This window comes from Schistocerca cancellata, chromosome 5, assembly GCF_023864275.1.
Source record: "Schistocerca cancellata isolate TAMUIC-IGC-003103 chromosome 5, iqSchCanc2.1, whole genome shotgun sequence".
Classification (NCBI taxonomy): Eukaryota; Metazoa; Arthropoda; class Insecta; order Orthoptera; family Acrididae; genus Schistocerca; species Schistocerca cancellata.
The window spans coordinates 570,740,012-570,759,367 of NC_064630.1; positions in this window are offsets into that span (position 1 = coordinate 570,740,012).

Sequence of the window (19,356 nt, forward strand, 5' to 3'; positions counted from 1 at the left end):
ATGACCGCAGGAATTAAGTCCCATAGTGCTCAGAGCCATTTGAACCATTTTTTTTTTTTTTTTGTTAGACCGCCAACCATCGCCTTACACCGTCGTATACGCAACCGGTCGGGCCACACAAACAAACCGGGTTCAGTGTGCCGCGGATAATGACGTCGAATAAGCATGGCATACACATCCAACGAGTACTTTGATATTTTTCTGATGCTCAGTGAATGCTGACACGATGCCAATGAAGCACTCATGGTGTATTCCGTGAGATATTCTGTCGAAGTGCTCCGGCAGCCATTACGTACTTACGTGCTGAGCAACGACTTCTGGATACCAGCAACAAGCGAGGAGCTGGAGGTATTTGTTTTAGGTGCATTGCACAACAATCCTCATGTCAGCTTACGAGACTTTGTTACAGTTAATGGTATCAGCCTTACATCTGTATGGCGTATAGTAAAGGTTTCGCCCGCACCACTTGTCACTTACAGGAGCTGCACGGGAACGATTTCAGTCGGAGAGTTACTTTCTGCGAATGGGGCGTGCGTAATTTCACTCTGGACGCCTTACAAAGTGTTATGTTCTCCGATGAAACCACATTCACAAATTATGCTGCAACGAACCGTCGTAATATGCATTACTAGGTAACAGAAAATTTTAGGTGGACACTTCCTGTCGATCGTCAGCAGAGGTTGTCCATTTATGTGTGGTGTGGAATCTTTGGAGATGAAATCATCGGTCCACGCTACATCGCAGGTGAAGTCATATGTGTGATGTATCGAACTTTTATCTTCGATAGAGTAGATGCTCTCCTTGAAAATGTCCATCTAGACATTAGAGGGGGTTGAAGATGCAGCAGCACGAAAGTCACCCAGCCCATAATAGGCATAATGTTGCGCAAGAACTGAACAACGGATTCCCTGGAAGAGGGTTAGAGCGTCATAGTCCTCAGGAATGGCTCGCATGGTCACCCGATTTAAAACATGTAGATTTCTTATTGTGGGGATATCTAAAGAATCGTGTTTATGTCACTGAACCCACAACCCCAAATGACTTCAAACGGCGCATCGGGAAGCTTGTCCCTCCGTGACACCGGCGATGTTGCATCTCGCCCGCATTGCGTAGTGTATTCAGCAACATGGACAGACAGTTGAACACCTCACTTAATTCAACATTCCGCCACCAGAACATCCATCTGCCCATTGCCAAATATTATGGACAAAATGTTGCATTCACCTCTAACACTTTGAAGGTTTCTAGCTCCCAAACTAGACGTGATAGAAATGTGATTTAAATTGATTTGTATCCAGCTGGTTTAAATATATCAGGTACATTATAGAAAAACTAATATTCTATTAAAAATTGCATCTCGTTGCTGTAACTCTCTGGAAAATAACTCAATAAACTATGTTTATAACCCCGAAGAAAGTGTAACATTTCTTAAGTGGACCTATCTCAGTAGATGTCGCTATCAGCTAAAATTTTGTGTTACATAGGCATACACTTTATCTGAAACACGCTGTATACTGTGAAAGGTAATAATCCTAAATACTCGCTTGGGCTACGCCCGACATTACCTTTGTGCCTGAAGATTTGATCCGTTGAGGATGACATGCTGTGTTCTGTTTGCCAGAAACTCTTCAGTGCAGTTACACAGTTGGCCTGATATTCCGTACGCTCGTTTTTTGTTCATTTGGCGGCAGTACGGATTTGTATGGAACGCCTTCCGAAAATCAAGGAAAACAGCATCTACTTGGGCGTCGGTATCTACTGCTTTGTGGGACTCAGAGCAGACTGCGTTTCCCGCTACCGTTGTTTTCGGTAACCATGTTGATTCCTACAGAGGAGATTTTCGGTCTCCAGAAATGTCACAATGCGCAAACATAATACATTTTTGTATTCTGTTTCAAATCTTTGGTCTCATTATAATGGTAATAACCGACACCAGTTGCTTGCAGTAGAACGAAAATAAAAGGATATTTAGACTGTTACTATTTATTTTCATATCAACTACAATCGCGGAAATTTCAACATTTTACTAAGTATTCACTTCTTTCTTCTCCGAAATCTTCTCCTCTGCCCTCCCTCTTCCCTTTTTCTTTTATCTTTCCAGATTTTTTTCCTGTCACAGAACTATGCCCCCACTGAAACAGTGCCTAGGGCACGCGTCCCGACTGCACTACTCCACTTGCCCTTATTTGCCAAGCAGCAAAATCTTTCGGGGAAAAGATACTCGATGTTGCTATGAGGCAAAGAGCTGAAGCTACTGAAGCTCAATTTTGCATAGCGATGTATTTTCACGGACAAAGATACTCATTAGGAATAATTATTTTGAAACATTTTACGGCCCGACGCAGTGCTGAGTATATGCATTTGCAACAGAAATTTAATCTGTCCTCTTAGGTTCCTGGCTAAGCACACTCTAGGAAATTATGTCATATTCGGAAATAAAAAGCGAAATATTTGAGACAAACAAGGGATGTATGAGTCACTTCTGCTCGTTCCAATTGCAGAAATTTAAGCAGTATTCTCACATTCCTCCTATCTAATCATACTCTCGGAAGTCGCGACATATTAGGTGAAAACGGCTAAATATTTGGAACATGAGTGGCATTGCTGGTCGTTTCACCCTCAGTAATTTCATCCTTCAAGTTCTAGTCCGTCAGAAGTCACAAAATCGAAAAAATTCATTCCTAAGAGGGTATATACCCGTATATGTTATATGTATTATATGTGTGTATATGTAAATAACATCGAATGTTGCAGTACATACTTTTATTATATAAGAAAGTCCCGGAATGTGTTACAAACGCTAAGATGAAAAAAAAAATGTTGTCATATGGCAGGACGCAAGCCAGTACTCTTACACTCCATAATCCAGAGCTTTCAAACCTACCAGTATGCTACACCAAGAACCTATAATCTCGGACATCAGAATGGTTTGTCTTGGAATCTGCTGAAACTTTTACCACTGACGGATTATTATTGACATTTAATTATAAGAAATCAAGTCGATGTAGACGTTTTTGAGATAAATCTTCAATGTGACGTTGCCTTGAAATGGCATACTACAGGTTATAATTGAAAACTGCGAAATACGACAGATCAATATAGCGCCTGTTGCATTGACGTATCGAGTGAGACGTCATTTTGACATCACTTCGTCGTAAGGAGAGCGTCGCGGAGCGTGGCGCTTGCATGAAGTAGAGTATAAATGTCTGTAGAGTGAGCGTTCGGATGGTCCTCCGTTATGTTGTTTTAAATATGCCCCTGTTATGTACTGTCTCTCGGCTGAAGAGCGGCGCCTATGCTACTGCCAGCCCGCCGCGTATGGGGCATTGAAATTCAATACAGAAAAAAAAGCATTCGGTTGCGCAGAACGAGAATTCTGTCCGCAGCGTCTCCTGCCGCTCAAATCACATGATTCTGGGACGATGCATATTAGCCCGTATAGCGCTTGGCGTATTTTGAGTGTCATTACTTCGCGGCTACAGTCGGATCACCTTCAGAAATACCCTGAAACCTGGTAAATGCGTTTTACAGACATCTTAACAATTCGATACCAGGAACCGAAGTCCACTTAAAGATGTAAAGAGCAAAAATATTGTGTGTTTTCGTAAGAGTATCAGAGCTCAGATTCCACTTTATTTTCGTTTTTTCGCTAACGGGATTAAGAAGTGACAGCCAGCAAAATATTTATACGTTTTCTATTGCATTGATTCATGTTGTCGAATCTGTTCTAATTACGTTACAGTGACACTGTACAAGATACTGTATCATACAGAAATACTTAGATACACACGAAGATTTGAGAACCTGCATAAACTGGAGGAAATTAATCAGACTGTCATGCAAAAGTTTTACCTGCGTATAAACATAGCACAATGGAAGTTTCCTCAAACACACTTGCAGATTTATTGCATTTGTCCCGTAAACACATGGCGCCATAAAATCTCAGATAATATGTCTACAATGTACAAGACTTTATAATAATGTGTATCGATATTTTTCAACACATAAGGTGCCTCATATCAATATGACATTTACAATATAAGCTTTCTGTAAAAATTGTCGGTCTGTGAGAAAATTGAATATACTGATTTAAAAAACTTTCCCCTTTTGTGACGTGTACTTTAAGTATCGCGTTCAACTGCTGAGCAAAACTTTCTGTTGGTTGGCCCTGTGATGCGCCTGTGAACAGCGTCGTGAAATAAAACTTCAAACATCATGAAATTCAAAATTTGGAATAAAGAAAATGAATCTAATTAAACACCAAAAGAAACTAATCGTCTGCTCAATGAAAACTATATACTTAAAACATAGTACCGAAGTACATTATGAACGTTACGTGATATGAAGTGCAATGTTTGACTGCGAATATCCATAAAAATAAATTACTGCTTTATTAGGACTAAAATAAATGTTTAAAATTACCAATGTTGTTCACCGCAAACTAATCAGCTTGCTAGTATGCCTCACAATCCCAACTGCAAACTTTTTGCACAAGAATGCACGGTGAAATCTGTCCTGAAATAAAAGTGACTTATCTCTTAATTAGAATGCAGTTTTTTCGTCTAGAGTACTGACGTCCTCGAAAGCAAATAACAATCAACAGATGCACCATCAAAAGTAAAATAGTCACTATTAATTTCTTCCTACTGCTTGTCAGAAACAATCTGTGACTTTGTGTGCATAAAAATGCAATGCACACACGACAGAATATTCCGAACTTTACTATATATCATGTAAGTGGGTTTTACTTTAAAGTAAATCGTTCTTGGGAAATCAAATTCTGATTATTGACAAAAAGACTGCGCAACATAAGAAGACTCTAACAATTACAATATTCTCCATTACAAAAATTACGGAGAGCTCAACGAACTGCGTAATTTGTGACATGATGAAAACCAGGAGACCAAATTAACACTAATCATAAAATTATTAGCTATCTGAGGGACAAAGATTTCCTTCAATTAATAGTTCTTACAAACAAATATTTCAATCTTGCGTATGCCTTGGCTGACTTTAAAATTCCTCTACCTTTAAAATTCCTTCAAAATCTTCTCCATCAATATAAATAGCCAGAAAGTATTATAAATGAGTTTTTATCTTCATAATAAAGTATTCCAGATAGTTTCTCCCTTCGCAAATAACAGATCTCATTGTCTGAAAAACTCAACTGCTCGCTACCATTCCTCAAATAAGAATACCCCAGCACTGCACAACTGATTTACTAGCAAGTCAACCACAGATAAAACTAAACACAGCATCGAGGATCTTATTCCCTACTCATACATTGTGCACATTCGTCTTTGTCCCAGTACGGTAAATGTGAATTGTTTACAATAGTAGAAACATATAAAAACCTGACAACAATTATACATTTGTTGTACATATCTATGAAAAGTAACTGGCGTTCCTTTCACATACTTCTCTTTACATTCGTACCATCGATAATATAGCAACATAGTTGTTAGTAAAACTCAAAAGTGCAGAAACGAATATAAAACAAGGGGAATACGCGTAATTTTCAAGTTTCGCTAATACCAGAGATCGTAGTCAAGCAGCGTCGTCCCAGAATCACGTGACCAACCCAGTTTGACGTCGAAAACGTGCACATAGAATATCTCCTCAATAAATATACATACTCTGTGGCATAGAGGTAAGAATAATTTTGTGCCTCCACGTGCGCCAACTACTCCTGCTACAGAAACTCATGCTAAAGACCGGAATTTTATTTAATTATAGCGCAGGTTTCGACCTTTTATGCCATTTTTAAGTACCTGATTTCATGTTGGGTTGGGTTGTTTGGGGGAAGAGACCAAACTGCGAGGTCATAGGTCTCATCGGATTAAGGAAGGACTGGGACGGAAATCGGCCGTGCCCTTTCAAAGGAACCACCCCGGAACTTGCCTGAAGCGATTTAGGGACATCACGGAAAACCTAAATCAGGATGGCCGGACGCGGGATTGAACCGTCGTCCTCCCGAATGCGAGTCCAGTGTGCTAACCACAGCTGATTTTATGTATTTAACATATATTGCAGGGCAGTTAACATGTTGTCAAGCTCAAAGTTGGCCATAAATTAAGAAAAATATTGGCTCCCCAAGAAATGCCAGATGTAAAATCACCATCTTGTAACAGATCAGTAAGCCGGCCGGGGTGGCCGAGCGGTTCTAGGCGCTACAGTTTGGAACCGCGCGACCGCTACGGTCGCAGGTTCGAATCCTGCCCCGGCCATGGATGTGTGTGATGTCCTCGGGTTAGTTAGGTTTAAGCAGTTCTAAGTTCTAGGGGACTGATGATCTCAGAAGTTAAGTCCCATAGTGCTCAGAGCCATTTTGAACAGATCAGTAAATAATCTAGGGAGTACTAAATATGACGTAATCCCACGATTATTTGCTGGTCTGTTACAAGATAGCGATTTTACATCTGGCATTTCGTGGCGAGCCCATATTTTTCTTCATTTTTGGTCAACTTTGAGATTGACAGAATAAGTGTTCTTCAATATATTTTAAAGACATAATAAAATGAAATACTTGAATGTGGCATAAAAGGCCGAAACCTTGGTTGTCTTTAAATAACATAAAACAGTCAAACGGCGGTGTGTTCCTTTAAAAAACACTACTTGACTGTTGCTCAGCAACATCAACAACTGTTCCTTGCTACAGAAGCTCTTCGACAGAGAATCCGCTCCTTGGCTAATAGCATAGCGAGTATCAGTGGTGAGAAAGAATTTTATGCTCAGGATACAAAACTCCTCACTACCCCATGTGCTGCTTTTTAATATGTTGTTCTGTTCCGTATGTCAAGTGGTGTGTACACGTGCAGTTCATTAAACTGTATGATTTGTAGGCACGTACGCGTATAGTTACACATCAAATGACGCCACACACACTAAGATAACACCACAACTTATCACATGCAAATTACACAGTCTTTTTGGTGATTTCCAAGAATGATTGGCTATCGAAGTCGCGGGATCGAAACGATACTTATCGAACGTACGATCGTAAATCGATCATACCACTCCGGTGACGGGAGTTGTGACAAATTATTTGAGATCGTCATTTTTATCTATTTTCCTTTACTTGCTCTAAATTACACACCTCCGCGAATTGCTTGTGAGTTGTTGGGGAAACCCAGACAATTTATGTCGTTAGTGAGTGGAATGTCATATGTTCTTGACGTTGCTTCGGCGAATTCTCTCACATCGATAAATCTAATTCCATGTTTGTCAAGCGTAGAAAATTGTTCGACTTTCTGTCGCAAATATGGAGTAGTACCAGACGAGGAAAGAAGGGACTGTGGTGGTGCGAAGAGTGTAAAACTTCGTAAGAACAGTTTCGATGTTGAATTACCGCTAAAATTTCATTGCGTTGAGTGCGGAAAACGAACGAGTATCAGGAAGAATACATCGTTCGATTCTTCCCAATTATCCATGCAGACCACCGTAATGGACTTTCACATGCCGACAACACTGACTACGAGCAACGTAAGTCGTCTCCTTTGCAATTACAAGTATTTTTGTAACACACTTCTTTTGTCGTTGCTGCAGTGACCAGTGTAAGCATACTCACAACATCCGCCACCCGGGTCGCATGATCGATTTACGATCGCACGTTCGATTTGTATCGTTTGGACCCTGCGACTTCGATAGGCAATCATTCTTGGAAATTACCGTCTTTGTTTATGGAAATATTATTTGAAGGTTTAAAGTTCGCAATATGAAACACGTAAGGAGCGGTGTGAAGCACCGTACGCTCGTACTTTCACATAACATCTCAGGTTCTTTTTGCATTGCAATTTCATTGCAATTAATGCGGATTTAATGTCATGGGTTTGCGTAGAGAAACGTTGTTGTGTAGCACATTTATCACTGATCATTTCGGAGTAAGCTAATTTCTGTGAATTGACGTAGCTGAGATAAAAGATAGCCGTTATGCGGCAACCACAAGAATTTAATGAAAACTACTATTAATCTTTGCAAATGAACTAAAACGACACTGTAAGTTAAATAATATAATCGAAATGCAAACTTTGTAAGTTACTGCCGTGGCTCTGTGCCGTTCGATATTGATAGTATTCAAATAAGGCGTCGTGGCCGAGCAAATGGCCGATAGCAATCATAGGCTCGCGCTGTATTTGCACGCTCTGATATTCTGAAAAAATAAGTTATCAGTCTCCTAACATGTAGGGAAGCTAAAGACACATAAATAAAGGTTTAAGAGCAAATAAATACATACATTCAACCAATTTGCAATGTATGTACACTTACCACGTCTATCCTCATCCAAATTCAAGATCAGAGTAAATAATTCGACTGTTTCACAGTTACTAATGTTTTTAAATATTAGAATAAAGAATAATAGGCCGGCTGCTGGTGGCCGAGCGGTTCTAGGCGCTTCAGTCTGGAACCGCGGGACCGCCACGGTCGCAGGTTCGAATCCTGCCTCGGGCATGGATGTGTGTGATGTCCTTAGGTTAGTTAGGTTTAAGTAGTTCTAAGTTCTATGGGACTGATGACCTGAGATGTTAAGTCCCATAGTACTCAGAGCCATTTGAAGCAAAGAATAATATACGATGGGGGCGGGGTCGAAAATGTTCTACGTCAACAAATAAAGAATGACTGAAATTCCATAATACCAATTCATTTTTCAATATAATACCCGTATACACTAATACAGCTGCGGGCACGCTTAGATAACTTCTGCAAACCATTCAAATAAAAGGTCTTCGATTTCGAATCCAAACGAGCGTTCACAGCATCAATCACTGCATCATCATTGCGAAATCTTTGTCCTCTGAGGTCCTTCTTTTAGATTTGGGAAAAGAAAAAAAGTCTAGTGCAGCCAAATCTGGAGAATATGGCTGATGATGTAACAATTCGAACCCGCAGTCATGCAGAGTTTCCAGTGTTGCGTGGGCTTTGTGTGCCGGTGCGTTGTCCTGATGCAAAAGAACTCCGCGCGCCAATTTTCCGCGCCTTTCTTTCTTTATCTCTTTTCTCAAACGGCGCAGGAGGGAGCAATAATATAATGCACTGATACTTACGCCCTTTTGCAAGTAATCCATCATAATTACTCCTTCTGCATCCCAGAAGACCGATGCCGTCAACTTACCGGCTCATTTTTGCACTCGGATTTTTTGTTTGGGGGTCGGGAATGAAGGACGTTTCCACTGTTGTGACTGTTGTTATGTCTCAGGATCAAAGTGGTGAACCCACGTTTCGTCCATTGTCACATGTCTTGCAAGAGAGCCGTCTTCATCGGCTTCAAATTGGCGGACGATTTCTTCACGTCACTGCACACGTTCCCGTCATTAATCTGCATTCAAGTCTTCTGGGACCCACCGAGATGAAACTTTCCGCATTCCCAAAATATCCACACCAATGTCACGAGCACGCCCGAGGGAGATTCCAAATGTGGTTTCAATGTGGTGCAACGTTGTTCGACGCTCCTTCAAAATTGTATCAACTGGTGTCATTGTTTCATCAGCGGCAAACGGTGACAGACCTTCCGCTCCCTGGCGCATCTCCTACACTCGTTCTTCCACGTTCGAAGTCGGACATCAAATTTTTCACTGTTGCATAAGACGGAGCACTGTCCTTACGTGTACTCCGCACGTCCTCCGAAGTTTCCTTGGGCGTCATTCCCTTCAAATAAGATATTCAATCACAGCACGATTCTTCGTTGTCTCGATATTCACCATTTTGCTTACACTACGGTGTACAACGCATCCCAGCGGCAAAACTAACGAAACTGGAGCCGCTAAATTTGAATTGCATACCCACAGGTGTTGATAGATGTGAAAATTAACGAATTATCAGTTTAAAAAGGCACGGCTCCAAATTACTAACACGAATTTTTTATAGATGAATGGAAAAAGTGGTAGAAGCCGACCTCGGGGAAGATCAGTTTGGATTCCGTAGAAATGTTGGAACACTTGAGGCAATAGTGACCCTACGAGGTATCTTAGAAAATAGATTAAGGAAAGGCAAACTGTAATATTATTGGGATTTCCGTCGTATGAAAGCTTTGAGTACCCTTGGATAGGCATTCACCTATCTGTATATTAAATGATCAACTTATGAGATGAGACATATTCTTTGAAAGACATTTGTTTTATATAATTTACATAACTGTAAAGATGCGCATCTAGCGCGGACGCTAATACATCGATTGCGCAGTCAAAGAAACATTTTAACAGAAGCTGAACTGACGTTCCGCTTCGATCTAAATAAAAGTTGACAGTAACAAACTTTTGTAGCTCTTCAGATTTTTAATGTACTTCTGCCTGTAATGTGAAAGCGTAAAGGTGGTCTTCTTTAAGCCATAAAAGTGAGCGGTCTTGCCAGCGTCCAGACAACATTATTAATTAATAAAAGTCGAGTAGTTTATGTTCGATACTGTAAACCGGCAAGTTATTGTTATGAAGGTGTTGAACGGTGTAAGAATTGTCTTGAAAGAAGGGAAAAGTAATGACTGTAATTTGTGACAATAACGTCAACCAAGGAGACAGCACAGGGCACGCTGAAATCTGATCGCACCATACAATTAGAAAAGTACTTATGTAAGTTATACTGTTTATAAATAAGCCCTAATTTTCTAGTGAGAATTGTTTGAATATATTTAGTGTTTACCAGATTTCTTATTCTAGTCTTTTGCTTTATTTTTTTTTACCTCCGTGTCATATTATTTTTGTAAATATCAAACAGCCTTTACTACAGCAGAGAGTACTGCGGCATCCTGGTCATAGACAGAAGGCCGCTCCTTGTCTTCTATACCACTCACAGATGCATCATTTATTAATGATTTCATTTGCAAATGCAATTTTTTTACTGTTCATTGTTAAAGGTCCCTTAGGTAATTATAAACGTCATACTGATTACGTAAAGAAATAGAAGTCTTTGCGTAATCAAAAACTAGCCTCCTTCTGACACACATATATATATGTATATGTATATATATGTATATATGTAATTATCATATTAAAATGGAAAAAAAATTCAAATATATTTAACCTAAACTTATTTTATCATACTAGAAAACCTACGTTTCTAGCATTTGTAGACTTAGTGAAAGCTTTTGACAATGTTGACTGGAATACTCTCTTCAAATTCTGAAGGTGGCAGGGGTAAAATACAGAGAGCGAAAGGCTATTTACAATTTTTACCGAAACCAGAAGGCAGTTATAAGAGTCGAGGGGCATGAAAGGGAAGCAGCGGTTGGGAAGGGAGTGAGACAGGGTTGTACCCTGTTATTCAATCTGTATATTGAGGAAGCCGTAAAGGAAACAAAAGAAAAATTTGGAGTAGGAATTAAAATCCATGGAGAAGAAATAAAAACTTTGAGGTTCGTCGATGACATCGTAATTCTGTCGGAGACAGCAAAGGACTTGGAAGAGCAGTTGAACGGAATGGATAGTGTCTTGAAAGGAGGATATAAGATGAACATCAACAAAAGGAAAACGAGGATAATGGAATGCAGTGGAATTAAGTCGGGTGATGCTGAGGGAATTAGATTAGGAAATGAGACACTTAAAGTAGTAAAGGAGTTTTGCTATTTGGGGAGCAAAATAACTGATGATGGTCGAAGTAGAGAAGACATAAAATGTAGACTGGCAATGGAAAGGAAAGCGTTTCTGAAGAAGAGAACTTTGTTAACATCGAGTATAGATTTAAGTGTCAGGAAGTCGTTTCTGAAAGTATTTGTGTGGAGTGTAGCCATGTATGGAAGTAAAACGTGGACGATAAATAGTTTAGTCAAGAAGAGAATAGAAGCTTTCGAAATGTAGTGCTACAGAAGAATGCTGGAGGTTAGATGGGTAAATCACATAACTAATGAGGGGTTATTGAATAGAATTGGGGAGAAGAGAAATTTGTGGCACAACTTGACTAGAAGAAGGAATCGGTTGGTAGGGGATATTCTTAGGCATCAAGGGATCACCAATTTAGTATTGGAGGGCAGCGTGGAGGGTAAAAATCGTAGAGGGAGACCAAGAGATGAATACACTAAACAGATTCAGAAGGATGTAGGTTGCAGTAGGTACTGAGAGATGAAGAAGCTTGCACAGGATAGAGTTGCATGGAGAGCTGCATCAAACCAGTCTCTGGACTGAAGACCATAACAACAACAACGCACAAAGGGTCATCATAAGTTGGTGGAGTTGTTTGTGGGAGACACTACGGTAACTATCTCGGGCTAGAAACTTTTCGAGTCCCCCTCGTATGTAACAAATCGATATTGTTTTTAAATACAATTACGTTGAGTGATAAACGCTTTTCCTGTACATTTTTACGTACACGTCTTTGAAGAATCATAAAAGTCTTAATTCATTGCACTGTTCGTAACTCCATATGAATTAATATTGGTCTCCCCAAGGCAGCCAGTACAGCTGGTGAGACCACTGGGTACGGGTGACCCAAACGGAGCGCGACCTGCTGGTAATGAGAGACTGCTCGGTCGCTCAGTGGTCACGGAAGCGAGCAGCGGGCAGGGGCAGCGGCCAAGGGTAGCGGCGTGGCGAGGAACTGCGCAGGGCGAGCAGCACGGCCGCAACAGGAGAGCGCGTGCCGGCAGGAAGTCTGGTGGCCGGCGTCGCCTTACCGGGGCGTGGGGCGTCCAGACACTGGTGACCGCACCACTTCGCTCTCTCTTCTTTATAAATGTGACAGAAAATCCAAAGAGATTCTGGTCGAATGTGAAGTATGTTAGCGGCAAGAAACAATCAATGCCCTCTCTGCGTTATAGCAATGGAGATACTATCGAAGACAGTGCTGCCAAAGCAGAGATACTAAACACAGCCTTCTGAAATGCCTTGACAAAAGAAGACGAAGTAAATAATCCACAATTCGAATCGAGATCAGCTGCCAACATGAGTAACGTAGAAGTAAATATCCTCGGAGTAGTGAAGCAACTCAAATCACTTAATAAAAGCAAGTCTTCTGGTCCAGACTACATACCAATTAGGTTCCTTTCGGAGTATAGTGATGCATTATCTCCATACTTAACATTCATATACAACCGTTAGCTCGACGAAAGATTCGTACCCATAAGACTGGAAAGTTGCACAGTTCACACCAATATTCAAGAAAGGTAGTAGTGAAACGGCCCCTTAGAAAAATTTATGAATGGCTGTGCTGATAAACCTCTTATATTATTTGATTTTCAAACAGCTGAGCAGAACTGAACGTACTCAGACATTTCGCTATTTACCTATTCTGATCAACTCCAAACTGACACACAATATTTTTAGTGCAACGCAATCTGACTTAAAAATCCCTACAAAAGAATGGCCCTGGCTAACAATAACCTATACCTTTCATGAATTACTTACCTCATAAAAATCTTCGTTACTCAAACTACTGCAATACAGTGTGCGCCAATACTGCCAGCTGAATAAAAGATTCTAACTACTGAAGGCACTAACTACTGATAGGCATAGTTAGCAAATGAAAGATTTTGATAGAGAACAAACAATGTATTTACCTCAATAGTGTCCAAAAGTCATAATATATATATATATATCAGAACATGCATCCACTCTTACAAATTTACTGTCTCTGATGGACACACGTCCAGATCATCTGCTCTCAAAACTCCGCCATCTCTCTCCCCACATCCACCACTGCTGGCGGCTCACCTCCAACTGCGCAGCGCTACCCTCTGTTAACAGCCAACTGTCCAACACTACAATAGCAAACAACAATGCAAACCAGCCACAGACTGCACACAGCACAGCCAGTCATTTTCATACAGAGCGCTACGTGGCGTTACCAACAAAAAAACCTAAACAGCCTACTTACAGTAGGAGTAATCCACTAAATTACAGGCCCATATCGTTAACGGCGACATGCAGCACGATTTTCGAACATATGTTGTGTTCGAACATTATGAGTTACCTTCAAGAAAACGGTCTATTGCCACACAGTCGATATGGGTTTTAGAAAACATCGTTCCTGTGAAACACAACTAGCTCTTTATTCACATGAAGTGTTGAGTACTATTGACAAGGCATTTCACATCGATTCCGTATTTCTCGATTTCCGGAATGCTTTTGACACTGTACCACACAAGGGGTTCTTAGTGAAATTGCGTGCTTATGGAATATCGTCTCAGTTATCTGAATGGATATCTGTTTTCCTGTCAGAGAAGTCACAGTTCGTAGTAATTGACGGAAAGTCATCGAGTAAAACAGAAGTGATTTCTGGCGTTCCCCAAGGTAGTGTTATACGCCATTTGCTGTTCCTTACCTCTATAAACGATTTGAGAGACAATCTGAGTAGCCGGCTTCGGTTGTTTGCAGATGACGCTGTCGTTTATCGACTAATAAAATCATCAGAAGATTAAAACAAACTGCAAAATGATTTAGAAAAGATATCTGAGTGGTGCGAAAAGTGGCAATTACCCCTAAATAACGAAAAGTGTGAGGTCATCCACATGAGTGCTAAAAGGATTTCGTTAAACTTTGGTTACACGATAAATCAGTCTAATCTAAAAGCCGTAAATTCAACTAAATACCTAGGTAATACAATTACGGATAACTTAAATTGCAAGAAACACATAGAAAATGTTGTGGGTAAGGCTAACTAAAGACTGCGTTTTATTGACAGGGCACTTACATAAAAGTAACAGGTCTACTAAGGAGACTGCCTACACTACGCTTGTCCGTCCTCTTTTAGAATACTGTTGCGCGGTGTGGGATTCTTACCAGATAGGACTGATTGAGTACAACGAACAAGTTCAAAGAAAGGCAGCACGTTTTGCATTATCGCGAAATATGGGAGAGAGTGTCACAGAAATGATACAGGATTTGGGATGGACATCACTAAAAGAAAGGCGTTTTTCGTTGCGACGGAATCTTCTCACGAAATTCCGATCACCAACCTTCTCCTCGGAATGGGAAAATATTTTGTTAACACCGACCTACATAGGGAGGAACGATCACCACGATAAAATAAGGGAAATCAGAGCTCGTACAGAATGATATTGGTGTTCAATCTATACGAGATTGGAACGATAGAGAATTGTGAAGGTGGTTCGATGAACCCTCTGCCAGGCACTTGAATGTGATTTGCAGAGTATCCATGTAGATGTAGATGTATAAGTTTACAGCGTGTATTAAAATCAATCATCCGATGTTTGTTATTTGAGATATGTTGTCGCGAAATCCACTATTAAGGGACGGAATACGGCATTAAATTCAAAGTTGTAAGCTAGGGGCTGCTTGGGAAGACGACGGAGGAGCTGGTGCAATCGGGTGTTCAAACAGCAACAGACTGACGACGGTCGGTACACAGGCTACGTACACATGGAAACAGCTTCAGGTGAGCCAGGTCGTGACCGAGGTCCTGTATAGCAGCTCGTGACGGCGACACAAGTGCCACGTGAGTTTCCCATACATGGTAATGTACACTCCTCTTGGCAATGTGCCTCAGGGGGAATGTTCTAGGAACTCGACGAGCGTTGTAAAAACGGGGCCCGCCCCAAGGCAAGGGGCCGCACAGTTGGTAGTCGTCTGGGACGCTACCCCTGGGCCGGCGCCGCTAGGCTCAGGGCAGTTGGATTCACGTCGCGCTCATAATACTGAGAAGATAGAAGGCAGAGTTACGTGAAGCCGTACATCATAATACTGTGCATTGAATAAAATAAGCTAAAGTCAGTAGTGCCAGAAGTGAACTTCCAATGAACTTTATTAGTCTGAATTTGACTAGACCCGAGTTTCCTTACGGTGTACACTGACTTCTGTGTCCCTGAACACCCCTCCTTAGTTTGTAGATTCTTTGCAGGGTGGAGTTCTGCATGCTGTCTACTCGAAATTCGCCCATCGATTACATCGATCGAGGCAAGCCCCTGTAATTACAAAGTATCCCTCTCACTCCCTCTCGGAACAACGTACTGTTGGAAAGAGGGAACTCTCAAATTTTACACGGTTCCAGCTCTTTCTATAAGACAACCAAGGTGTACTATCTTCCAGTACTCGTTAACTTTCAGCACCTTTGCCTCTGTCACTGTCTTCTTCTTTCTCACCATAAAAAAGCGGAACTATGTTCGCAAGAAACTTTTTGGGAAAATTTTTAAAGGTGCTGAGGAAGGTAGAACGAGGCAGCTGATAATCCATTTTTCAGTCACAGTTTTTTTCAAATAAACTGGAACATATTCGCATTTTTTGTGCTCCGATAGGAGCATTTTTCCACTGGTTCCCATTTTTTCCCTGCTGCAGTACAGCATGTCACTCATATCAAAAGAAATGTATGGCTCAGTAAAATTTAGGCAGTTTACTTATGTGAAATTGGAATAACGCAAAACTAATTTTACATCTCAGACTGAATTTTGCATTTAAAAAATTTTTGTATGTGCTTCAGTACTACCACATGGGGTTCCCAGATGGTAACGGAGACACTTTGCAACATACTTCTCCGTGCTAAGTCACTTGATAAACTACGTTTCCACCTCACACCAGATTTTATGTGCGTACTTTATGGGTAAGATAACCATGAACATGAAGAAAATTTTCAAGGCTGTTAGAGGTTGGTATCTTAGGAATTCATCGTAAAAATTACAGCCATTTGCTGTGCATAGCCGTCTCGGAATCAGCTGCTGGATTTTGGTCCGCTGGTGACAGCGAAAATATATTTAAAAAAAAAACTTTTTTGGGGGGCGGGGAGTTCCGGAGAAACCGCGCTTGAACTAATGGCACCTCCATAAGTTCCATCACGCCCACTGTAGACGACATCAAATGCAAAAAGAACTAACCGATTTCCTCCATTTGCCTAAGCAGGAGGAAGTTTGTTATACTCATATTTTGACCCTGTATTGTAGGATAGTGACACTAAGATGATCCTTCTGATAGGTATAAAATCGTCCCTAGCCTAAGATGATCTAAAAATTTGACCCTACCTTTTTATCACCAATAGAACCCAAGATATGAGCACCAAAAAATATAGTTTTTATGCGCGGTGATTTAGAACATATTAAGTGTGTATGCTGTCACATGCACTCCGATAAACATCTTGTTTGGTTTATGGGACACACTATCTCAAATGGTTCAAATGGCTGTGAGCACTATGGGTTCAAACGGCTCTGAGCACTATGGGGCTCAACATCTTAGGTCGTAAGTCCCCTAGAACTTAGAACTAATTAAACCTAACTAACCTAAGGACATCACACACACCCATGCCCGAGGCAGGATTCGAACCTGCGACCGTAGCACTATGGGAATTAACTACTGGGGTCATCAGTCCCCTAGAACTTAGAACTACTTAAACCTAACTAACCTAAGGACATCACACACATCCATGCCCGAGGCAGGATTCGAACCTGCGACCGTAGCGGTCACGCGGTTCCAAACTGACGCGCTTAGAACCGCACGGCCACACCGGCCGGCACACTATCTCACAAAGTCTCCCTGTATTGTAGGATAGTGACACTAAGATGATCCTTCTGATAGGTATAAAATCGACCCTAGCCTAAGATGATCTAAAAAATTTGACCCTACCTTTTTATCACCAATAGAACCCAAGATATGAGCACCAAAAAATATAGTTTTTATGCGCGGTGATTTAGAACATATTAAGTGTGTATGCTGTCACATGCACTCCGATAAACATCTTGTTTGGTTTATGGGACACACTATCTCACAAAGTCTCATTTTCAACACATGTGCTTTTGGTGGCACGCATAACGTCCAGTCTGTATTCAAGCTCTGTTAGAGACTTGGCACACCATATCCGCAACTACTGTGGAAATGGCAGAACCGATTCAGTTTTTTAAATTATTGATGTGGTTGACTGGTGTTTGGCACGCTCAGTCCTTGATATACCCACATAGAAAGAAGTCCATCAGTGTAATTTCAGGCGCCATAGGAGGCCATGGAATCGGACTACCCTGTCAATCCAGCGATCTGTAAACACATGTTCTAGAACATATCGTGCAGTCGGCGTCCAATGGGGCGTTGCCGCATCTTGTTGGAAAACGACTATCTTGGCAGTCAGCCAGTTATGGTATCGTTAAAAGTTCCAACATATCACCGTAACTGTTAGGATTAACTGTGTTTCTGAGAATAAAATTGTCTTACAATGCTGTCAACCACCAAACAATACCACATATTCACATTCAGCCTGTCATGTTGTTCATCGTACACAAATGTGGAATGTTGCTTCGTCAAAACATGATCGGTTGTTTACAAAAGCCACACGGGATTAGCCGAGCGGTCTAAGGTGCTGCAGTCATGGACTGTGCGGCTGATCCCAGCGGAGGTTAGAGTCCTCCCTCTGGCATGGCTGTGTGTGTTGATAATTTAGGTTAAATAGTGTGTAAGCTTAGGGACTGATGACCTTAGCAGTTAAGTCCCATAAGATTTCACACACATTTTTTCGTTTACAAAATTTTCATCCTCCTCTAAACGGTAAACAGCGTCTGCACCAAGCAGCATCTGCAATCCGATCGCCAAATCTGTGGCCCTCGCTTTGAGATGCCTCTGGCGTGTGTTGGGAGCCAACAAGACTGCCCGCAGTAGCGAGTCGAGTGGCCCGCCGCTGGCTGGCTATGGACTCAGTGTTAGACTCAGAGGGTCAAACCAGCGACCTGCTGTGGACTGGAATGCTGCGCCCCATCTGCTGCTGCAAGTATCCGGTGGTGTGACATGCCCCGCCATCCAGAAGAGCTGCCACACTTGAATGCCCTTGTTAGAGAACCGGCACCTATCTATACGCGGCTGTGCGGCTCTGTTTTGCTAATGCGCTGCTCCAAGTCGTGTTCTCATAACACCTAGATAGGCCAGTGGGCCCCTTCTGCCTGTAACTTGTGCCATCCAAACCGGTGCATTTACTCTTTTCAGCGATTCTATGGCCCTGTGGCCTCCATTCTGATTCGCAACCGCTGGTAGGCATAACTTATTGTCAACAGGCCTGTGCCTGGCTGCAACTTGTGCGCTCAGAAATATTGCACTGAATCTAACTTTCCTATCTTAAAAGGTAGAGCCGCTACAGTATGGACACACCTGTAAACGTTTCCGAAGAACCTGGTGCACAGTCGCCCTAGTGTTTTAACTCCTGTGACGCTCTCCGAACAAACTTCTCTGATGAACGCCAGTACAATGCCTCATATCAACACTTCCTGTCTGCATACAGCCCCTGAACCACCGGATATTGGTGTCCTCGAGGATGGATGGTTCCTATACCGTGTTTTGAAATTTCTTTCAAACTGTGTGTCCGGTTTGGTCTGAATGAACCATTTCACACACTGAGCCTTCTCTTGAACCGTTGCTGTTATGATTCATTCACTACAACCTGGAACGCACAAAAACAAACCTTCGAGTGTTTGTCTTCCACATTAGCCGAACATGGTATGAATATCTTAATTAGTTT